Source organism: Ixodes scapularis, unplaced genomic scaffold (genome assembly GCF_016920785.2).
Source record: "Ixodes scapularis isolate PalLabHiFi unplaced genomic scaffold, ASM1692078v2 PGA_scaffold0__279_contigs__length_252992795, whole genome shotgun sequence".
Classification (NCBI taxonomy): Eukaryota; Metazoa; Arthropoda; class Arachnida; order Ixodida; family Ixodidae; genus Ixodes; species Ixodes scapularis.
Window position 1 is genome coordinate 49,340,630 of NW_024609835.1, and position 9,044 is coordinate 49,349,673.

Consider the following 9,044-nt stretch of genomic DNA (forward strand, 5'->3'; position numbering starts at 1 on the left):
CGTTCTATCCAGTGCGTCGGTGGAACGTCTTTTTAGCTTGGGATGTCTTTAGGAAGAAAAGGGAAAAACTCTCCTATCAAGAACTTTGAAAGTCAATTGCTTCTGCGAGCGTATAAACTATTTTGGTGAAAACGCAAGCCAGAAAATGACTACATTTATTTTAGGCTCGCAGAGTTTTTCACGGATCAAAACTGCTGTTCATTTTGCTACCACAAAAAATGAAAAAGTAACTTCGAAAGTAACGTTATGGTAACTCGCTACTTTTTACAGTAGTTAGTAGTTTACTCAATTACTATTACAAATGCGTAATTTCAACTTTACTCCAATTACTTTTGGCGTCGATACTCAGTAACGTAACTAAAGTTTTTGAGTAATTTGTACATGTCTGATCTGCGGTCACCGAAATTCGGCGGCGCCAGTGGCGTCCCTCGTCTCGAAATAATCGAAATAACTTCCTTTCTGACAGCTCGTTAAGGCCCTGTCAGACTGAGGCAACATGACGGCAACAGTAACACAATACGTTGTCCAACAGTCGGGCAACTCGTTGCTCGCTCCCCGTGTTGTCCGACAAATTTGTCACATCGCGACCACAGCAGCACAACATGGACAACCCAAATGTTGCCCTGGTAGGACAACTTTCGGCAACAAAAACAGTAGCAACTTGTGTTTGATAACGTGTGTTGCCCTGATCGCTGGCTGAGCGAATATCGGCCCGGCAACACAACAACACAGATAGCTTCAGTGGCAGAGCTAGTTCTGTGTCAATAACGTCTTACTCAAATGAAGGCTTGGAGAACATTATAAAACAGCAATTGAAACTAGCGTGCAGCTACAATAATTCGATTAATGTTTTTACTGCGCAACTTGACCAGACGACAAGGTTCTCGAACTTACGAGAACGCTAAATTGAAAGAATAAATAAATGGAAGCAGCGTTCGCCCCCAGGAATCTAACGTGGGACCTCCGCGCGAAAGCCAGGCGCGGTAACTCTTTCAGTCACACAAGTTTATTTTAGCAGGAAAACTGAAATTTATTGAATAAACAGTGAACGATGGACCGAAAAAAAACTGCCTTCTAGCACAAAAAAGTAAAAAATTAAATCCATGTAGATGGAAATATGTCGGGTGTTCAGTCCAGGTAACCATGCATGCTCGAATGGTATATCCAAAATCACTTCCTGTGGAAATCCGAGAAGCAATTATTTTCTTTCCTAAGGCAGAGGGGGACGCTGCATCTTTCGCACATCTATGTTGTTGTTGTAGGTTATGCTTTCGTGCTGCAATTTGCACACCTCTGTGGCGTGCTTTTTTTTTTTTGCTGGTGCTTGGACTTAGTGACACGGATGATCGGGGCTACGTAGGGCTTTGACTTTTTCAGTTGGACAGCCTGGTGGGCTGATGACTTTCTCTTAGAGCTGAAGCCAACTTGTGCTTATGCAGTCAATGACGCAATGACACTTCTGCGAAAATCCTTGAGGTTCACCTTTTCAGAATCTTCAAGTTCTTTGAAGATTATGGACGCATTCACTACGCAGCAGTCGAGGAAATGGAAGAAAAACCTGTGCCACCCCTTCCGTGATTTTCTGTCAACCTGGTATTGACATTTGGATCGGTCAAACTTGTCAAAAAAATTCCTATTGCGGTTGTAGTTTTGCAAGGCTACAGGGCAGGGCACCCTGCTGACCGTTCCATCCTTGTTATTTCTGTCGACTTCAACTTCACCTGCCGGATTATGGAAGTTCGACAAGACATTTCCTGTTCTCTTGTCCTTCCACTTGAAGCAGCACAGGCTCTCATCACTCACCGAATAGTCTATGTCCCCACTGGTCATTGATTTGTCTGCTTGTAATTTCGGCAAGTGTCTTTGGTTTGAGTTTACCGTCTTACATGCGTAGATGTCGGCATCTCTCAAGTCCTTCAGAACGTTGTATCTGGTCAAATAGTTATCAAAAACGCCCGATGGTGCTTACCAGCGAGGTCTTGGCACGTGTTTTGTACAACCTGCGCGCCCAACTCTTTTGAGCGCGCTTTCCGGCCTTCCGGAATACATGTCAAACTTGGGATTGTACCCAGTGCTGGCACACACCACCCACACGTTGTAGCCGCGCTTCACCGGCTTTTTCGGTATGCACCGTTTCAGACAGCTCCTGCCCTTGTACCTAATTATCGATTCATCAACCGCCAAAAACTCCGTGGGCAGGTAGTTGTCTACAAAGGTCGTTGAAAACTCCGACAAGAGTGACCGCACCTTGTACAGTCTGTCGAAGTCAGGGATCCCTTTGGGGCTGCAGAAAATTGTCATTCAGGTGCAGGTGTGATAAAAACCAACCAAATCTTTTACCGTCATCAGTTTTGAGATGAATGGGTTATGAAAGTTCGGTGCACTGGACCAGTAGTCCCGGTAACTTGGGCTTTGCTTGATTCCCATCAAAAGGTTGTGGCAACCACGTGTTCCCCGTCTCCCTATACCTAGGCCTAGCACACACAGGCCGTGGGAGCGTTATGGCGAAGTCATCCTGGATACGTGGTAAGGCCGCATTCCTCGAAGAGGGCGTGTCTACTCTCGCCCTTTTCGGTGAACGTTCCTCCGGCGCACCCTTTGAAAATGATTCTGGACGCGGCCCATCTGCGGGATAAGCCACACCACCTACCCCGGGAGCGTCCATTTTGCGCTGGCTAGATAAGCCAGCCACGAACCGCGGCCGGGACTCTCGTCGGGGGATGCTCTGGGCCACGGAGCCTCTTTCTTTTTGTGCTTCCCCCTTTCCACGAATCTACATAATACGGCAGCGTGAGCCCCCTCCAGGTGAATCTGTTTAATACGACAGCGCCGACGTTTGTCAGTTCCTTTTATTCGTTAGTTTTGCCGACGGGCACAGCGTGGCGGCACAGGAGCCAAATAAACCCGCTTCTTCAGTATCTTTGTGTTTCGGAGTGATTGCTCTCCTCAGAACCCAGGGCAGCCTTCGGACGGACCCGGCCGTAGCAGTCTTGAACATCGAGCTACGGAGTGGGATCGACCTCATGGTGCCGTACCATAAGTCGAATCTCACAAGGTTCAGGCCCAAAAAGCAACGGATCTCTTGTTCCGTAGCGTGTGTGTATTGTTCGTTGTCCTGCAGAACATACAGCTTGGTTTGAAAAGCCACGCTTGGCATCCAGGATGTGGTCCACAAAAGACTAAAAATACCGAATGAACTTTTTTTGATCGTGATTTTTGATGCGACTAGGAAATTCAGGTTAAGACAAAAAGGATATAGTGGTGGACTAAAGGCGCATTCACACTGGCGATGTAAGCAGCCGCGCGATGAGATTAGATCACATCGCAAAAACATTGGATGGTCACACTGGCGCGCGCGATGAGCTAGTCCAGGGGTGGCCAAACCGCGGCTCGCGAGCCGCATGCGGCTCTTTGCTGGTCCAAGTGCGGCTCGCGTATCCCTCGTAAGGAGAATAAAGCACACTGCAGCTTGCAGTTTGACAGCCTTGTACTCCCATACGTACAGTCGTACAGCCTTGTGCCCCCATACGTACCGTCAGACTCTGAACAAAAGTTAAATTTGCCCCCCCCCCCCCCCCCCCCCCCCCCCGCGACTCTTAGAAGTTCCGTGGTTTTGTTTGCGGCTCTTAGGCCAGGCCAGCCTGGCCACCTCTGACTGCTAGTCCAACGCCTTTGGCGAGTCGCTTCTCGAAAACTCTCGCTCCGAACGCCGTTGATTGGCTCAGCCGCTCCGCGACTAGATCGCATCGCAAAAAGTCGGGTCAGCAAGCGACTGCTCAAATCGTATCGCTTGTTTCCCTCGATGGTCGCTTTTACGATGAAAGTTGTCGCGCGACTAGATCGCATCGCCAGTGTGAACGCGCCCTTACATTCGATAAGTCGTACACCACACGGGAACTTTTGAGATGGTTGCAGGAGGGTCATCCGTTTCTGTGTCAGAGCTATCACTCACAGCGTGATCGTCCTCTCTTTTCATTGACGAGTTCTCTTGAGGACCTGCATCCAAATCATCACTGGCATCCCAATAAGACTCAATGTCACTGAACTTATCTCCCCTTGCGAAACTGTCACAGTCGCTTGGTATGTTTTCATATTCTTCCTCTGAAACAGGAAATAATGAAAACGAGCACGGGCTTTTGAAGGACATCGTTTGACTCTATTTTATACGTCAACAGCCCACTGGTCATCGGATCTGCGATGAAAGAGCTCAAGTCACTTCAGGCATGGTGGTAACTTCTGTTGACCACCAGGTGCAACACAGAAACGCTATGTCATAATGTAGTGCTCAAATTATTTTCTTGAAAATTTATATTGTACACTAACACGCTTTTTCTCTTGCTATTATCACTATTGTAGAGCAAGCGCCTACCTTCTAATTTGTCAAATATCATGGGATCAAACGTGGGAGGCGCCATGGCCCAGCCGGCGAGCAACCAAACTGTTTTCCTACTTGTTGGGGGCACGCAAGGAAACTAGCGCCATCTGGTGTAAGCAGAGCGAAGCTCGAGAAAGAGAGGCAACGGTGGTTTCTCACCCAAACCGGCTGTGCCGCAAGAAGAGAAAATATTGAACTGGCACTATAAGCTGTTAATCACCGTGCTTGAAATAAGTAACCATTCGGCCACGCACGCCCTCGCTCGGCGACGAGCGTGGCATTACTGCCCCTTTTCAAAACGCATCGTTTCGGTGCAACGTGCCAGGAGACAGAACAGCAAAACAAACAGAAAAGATGGCAAATTACGAAGGCTTATAAAATACAGTTCTATCGAGCTTAGTACAAAAACGCAGTTCTCAGTCCTATCGAGCGTAGTACGGTTTGAGCCGTACGACGTGGACGACTATACCGATCGTAGAGGGCGGCGTAAGTCCGTGTTCCGTCGCGCATCACCTTGTAGTTCAGATCCACGAGTCGACGAAGCACCTTGTAGGGTCCGAAGTACTGTTTTAACAGCTCCTCCCTGAGACTGTGGAGATGAATCGATATCCACACCCATACCCTGTCTCCGGGTTGGAAGTGAACGTCGCGGCGACGAAGGTTGTATACGGCGAGCGCCAACATGTTTTTGGTTCTGAAGTCGGAGTGTGGCAAGCTGCCGAGCCTTTTCTGGTCGTTGGGTTATCAACTAGGCGTCGCCGGTTCCGTCGTCTGCTGGGTCATGGGATAGCATTGAGTCGAGCATCGTTGTCATCTTTCTGCCATGCACCAGCTGGAATGGTGTCATACCTGTAGTTTCTTAAATTGCACTGTTGTAGGCAAACCAGACGTACGGCAGCACTTCATCCCATGTCTTGTGCTCAACGTCGACATAATACATAGCGATCATGTCGGCGATGGTCTTGTGGAGCCGCTCCGACAGTCGGTTGGTCTGCGGATGGTATGACGCGTGGTTCGACGGGGTTCGGTGTGGCTCAAGCAAAGTATCTCCTGGGCAGTGGCGGATCCAAGGGGGGGGGGGCGGTGGGGGCGACCGCCCCCCCCCCCCCCCCAAAGGCCTCGCCAGCCCCCCCCCCCCCCCCCCCCCCGGGGTTCTTCGTCAGCTCTAAGAAAAAACGTAAGAAATCGACGCGAGAAACAAAAGATTAAAACAGCGGTGCGTTGAGGCGCCTGCTGGGCGCTTCCAAATTGGGGTTTATCTCCGTAAAGGTCACGGTACGTCTTCCCGACAGGGACGGCGCCAGGAGTTTCGAAGTGGAGAGACAGTGGGGAGGCGCACCAAATATCAGGGTCCTCGACTGCAGGCACACTTCCAAACAAGGCCAGCACGTCGAGCACGGGGGGAAAATACCTTCAACATATCTAGTGCCCTTTCTCTCTCTCTCTTTGGGGGTTGTCTGCGAAAAATTTGTGCCCTGAAAGCTCCCAAACGCAGACGTCAAGCAGCCTTCCTCAAGGGTAGCGGATTATCCTTCCTCTCTAGCGGCCGCCTTTTCATCACTTTTCGTTTGATGGTTTCTCCGTGGTTCTGGGCTAGTCTTTTGGCATGTCTTTTTTGGCTTGCTTTGAGATGCTGTCGCCCACGGGCTCACTAAAGGTATCTTATTGGCACGGTGTGCTCATTGCCAAGGGAAGTGCGGATGGGACGTACCGGGAGGAGACGTTCCGGGAGGGAGGGGGGGGATGCAGCTTGTACAACCAGGAGACCAATTGTTTTTCTTCTCAACTGAGAGAGGAAGCAAATGCTCTGGGTACAGTGTAGTCTGGGTCTGAGCTTCTCCTGAAGACGCTCCGGACTTCCCCACGACCTTGGCTTAAACGTAAGCCCGCTTTCGCCCTCGCCTCCATCCCTTACTGAGGATCAGCGCCGCAGCGCGGAATACAGAAAGAAGCCGACGAGCGCCAGAAGGGGGAGATGTTTCCACTAATGGACTTCATACTGCCTGCGGTACGACTTCTCGTGGCTAATAAAAGAAATATAAACGGTACGAGCACTCTAAAGGCTGGAGGCTGCTTACACGGGGTCCTCAAGCCGACGCCGTAGGCATTTATTTGTATACAATGCCGTTTCAACTTAGGGTAGCGGGACGTATTTTAGGAAAGGCGCCCGCTACCCCTTGTCTCCCCTTGGCGCCGTCTTTTCCAGTTAAACGCGGCTTCTATGGATTGACGGCAGAGCTTTCACGCGGCCTTGCAGGAGCGAATATGTGTGTGTCGAACGGTCTCGGGGAAAACGAGGCCCTTTCAAAGATGCGGCTATGCATAAATTAAATAGACAGTGCCTGTGCCCGTTCGAGTGAACACCGACTCCCAAACATCCATGCTCCAGTCGTGATCGGCCTTTAGCCCAGTTGAGATTCGCCGACCTTACAACCGCTCTGCCCTATCATATCTCTGCACCTGTCCTCTCGACCCTGACGAATGAGCTAACTACCCAGAAACAAGTAAGTGTTCCTTTGATACAGAAAAAATCCAGACGAAGTGCAATTGAATATAATTTGGAAGGATCCATTGCTGGTTTAAGGTCTTGTCTACGTTCAAAAGTTATAGTTTCCGAACTGCAACATGCGTTCAAAAATATTCAACAATTATTCGCTTTCGTTCTCTCGAGTTGCATCCAGAACACGTGAAAACACAAGTATGGGTTGGCAGTGCCGCATGTGCTGAGCTCTGGACATTCCAAATATACGGCGAACAACCGACGAACTTGCATGGCAGCGTTCGTTTCGCTCGCTGTGTCAACCGTGTTTTTACGCCGCGAGCAGCGTCGAAGCCGCTGGGCCATTTTTGTCGCTTGTTTGCAACGTACTCGCTCCGCTGATTTAAGCCGCTCTTCCCGTTGCCGCAGCAGTTGAGCACTAGCTCCAACCAGAATGTCTGCCGAGGCAATGTCTTTAAGCTGCCCTAAATCGACTGCTACTGCTCACGTAGTGTCGGTCTGAAACCCAAGTTTCAGAAAGGATAGTGTCACCACAATTTTTGAGGTACTTACCTCTAGCGTGGTCACCCGAAAGGTTTTAATTCAAAGAGTTCATCCCCGACAGGTAAACCGATACAAAAGCTCTCAAGATCTATATTATGTTATCAAAGTTTAGTAAAAACGATAACTCCACAAAAAATATAAACACTCCCCCCCCCCCCCTCCCCGCCGTTTTACACCGAGGAACCGCCCCCCCCCCCCCCCTAATATGGAGGTCTGGATCCGCCCCTGCTCCTGGGTCAGCTGCGCCATGAACAATGACCCCCTTCTGTAATGAGCCCTTGAGGAGCTCCATGTCCAAGGACAACCCATTCGACGAAGACTTGGCGACTTCCACAGCTCTTCCCAACGGAATAGCTTTTGTCTCGGTTTACCGGGTTAGATAATCGGTGGCTACGAATATCCAGCGGTTTCTAAACGTCCACGGTGAAAAAAGACCAAGTAGATCCATTCCGATCTGTTGGAACGGTGCGGTCGGGGAAACAGTCGGCTGCAGGAGACCTAAGAAATTGGGAACAGCGCGCAAAAAAGACGAGGACAACGAGAGTAGAGCACAGGACAAGCTTGTCCTGTGCTCTACTTTTGTCGTCCTCGTCTTTTTTGCGCGCTGTTCCCAATCTCTTAAGTCATGAACCAACTCGCCTGCAACGCCACCTTAATGTGAGACCTGCCGGCTTCGTCGGCGGATTCTTGCGTCGCTGGTATCGTGGCACGATCATGTGTAGAGGTGGAGGGGTTTTATCAGCTGCCACTAGTCTAGTTTTAGCTCAGTTAGTAGAGCGCTCCACTGGAAATGGAGAGGTCCCTGGTTCGATACCAGTACAAGGCGGATTTTTTCGGTCGCGCACCTGTCACCTAGCTGTGTTAGGAGATTTGCGTTTGTCCTTTGTCCCCTTGTTCACCTTCCCCAAGGATTATTATCGTCATTTTTTTTTCCAGTTCACTTGCACCTTTGCATTAATTGCAATTAATTGCATTATCATCATAAACCTAAAATGCAGGCTGTTAATTCATTCTTGTTGGTCTTCGACTGGTGGCAAAATTCGTCTGATCCACTGACGTCTAACTTCTGGTTAGCTCATGGCGAATTCCACTGGTCGTTTTGAAGCGAGCCGGAATCGACTTTTCTGGAGCGAGCCTATTTCACTGGGCGATCGCGATCGAGGCGGATGTGTTCCACTGGTCGTTTTGGATTAGCTCCCGCTCCAGATCTCGATCTGGATCCGAGAAAAGTCGCTCCGACGATTCCGGTGGATTCAACCGGAAGCCAGGGGGGCCAGCCCTCGGCGCACACACGTGACTTCCTTTCTCGCGGGGCGTCTAGCCTGATCTCGCCTCAAGAATTCGCAATGGCCGCTTGCTTACCCCTTGGCTCGACAGCCGTTTCGTTTTCCGGGGAGGAGAAGAGAAGGTATTGGCCGCGCTATGGGCATTCCGGCATTCTTTGCTAAAAGCTCCTGGGCCATTCCTGCCGCTCGTGCGTCAAACACGTGTTAGCGTCGCGATTGCGAAAACGTCTTCGAAACGACCGCGGCGGCCGCGGGAAGGGGATTCACGGGCAGGTGAATGACGGGAAGGCATCTTCCGATCCCGGAGCAGTGGTCATGTTCCACTGGGGATGCGTAGGTG

General features: G+C 50.2%; 1 pseudogene; it reads right to left on the reverse strand.

The window, feature by feature from the left end:
• Positions 1-1,170: 1,170 nt before the first annotated feature.
• LOC120837412 lies at positions 1,171-2,301 on the reverse strand (annotated as a pseudogene).
• Between the last annotated feature and the right edge of the window lie 6,743 nt (positions 2,302-9,044).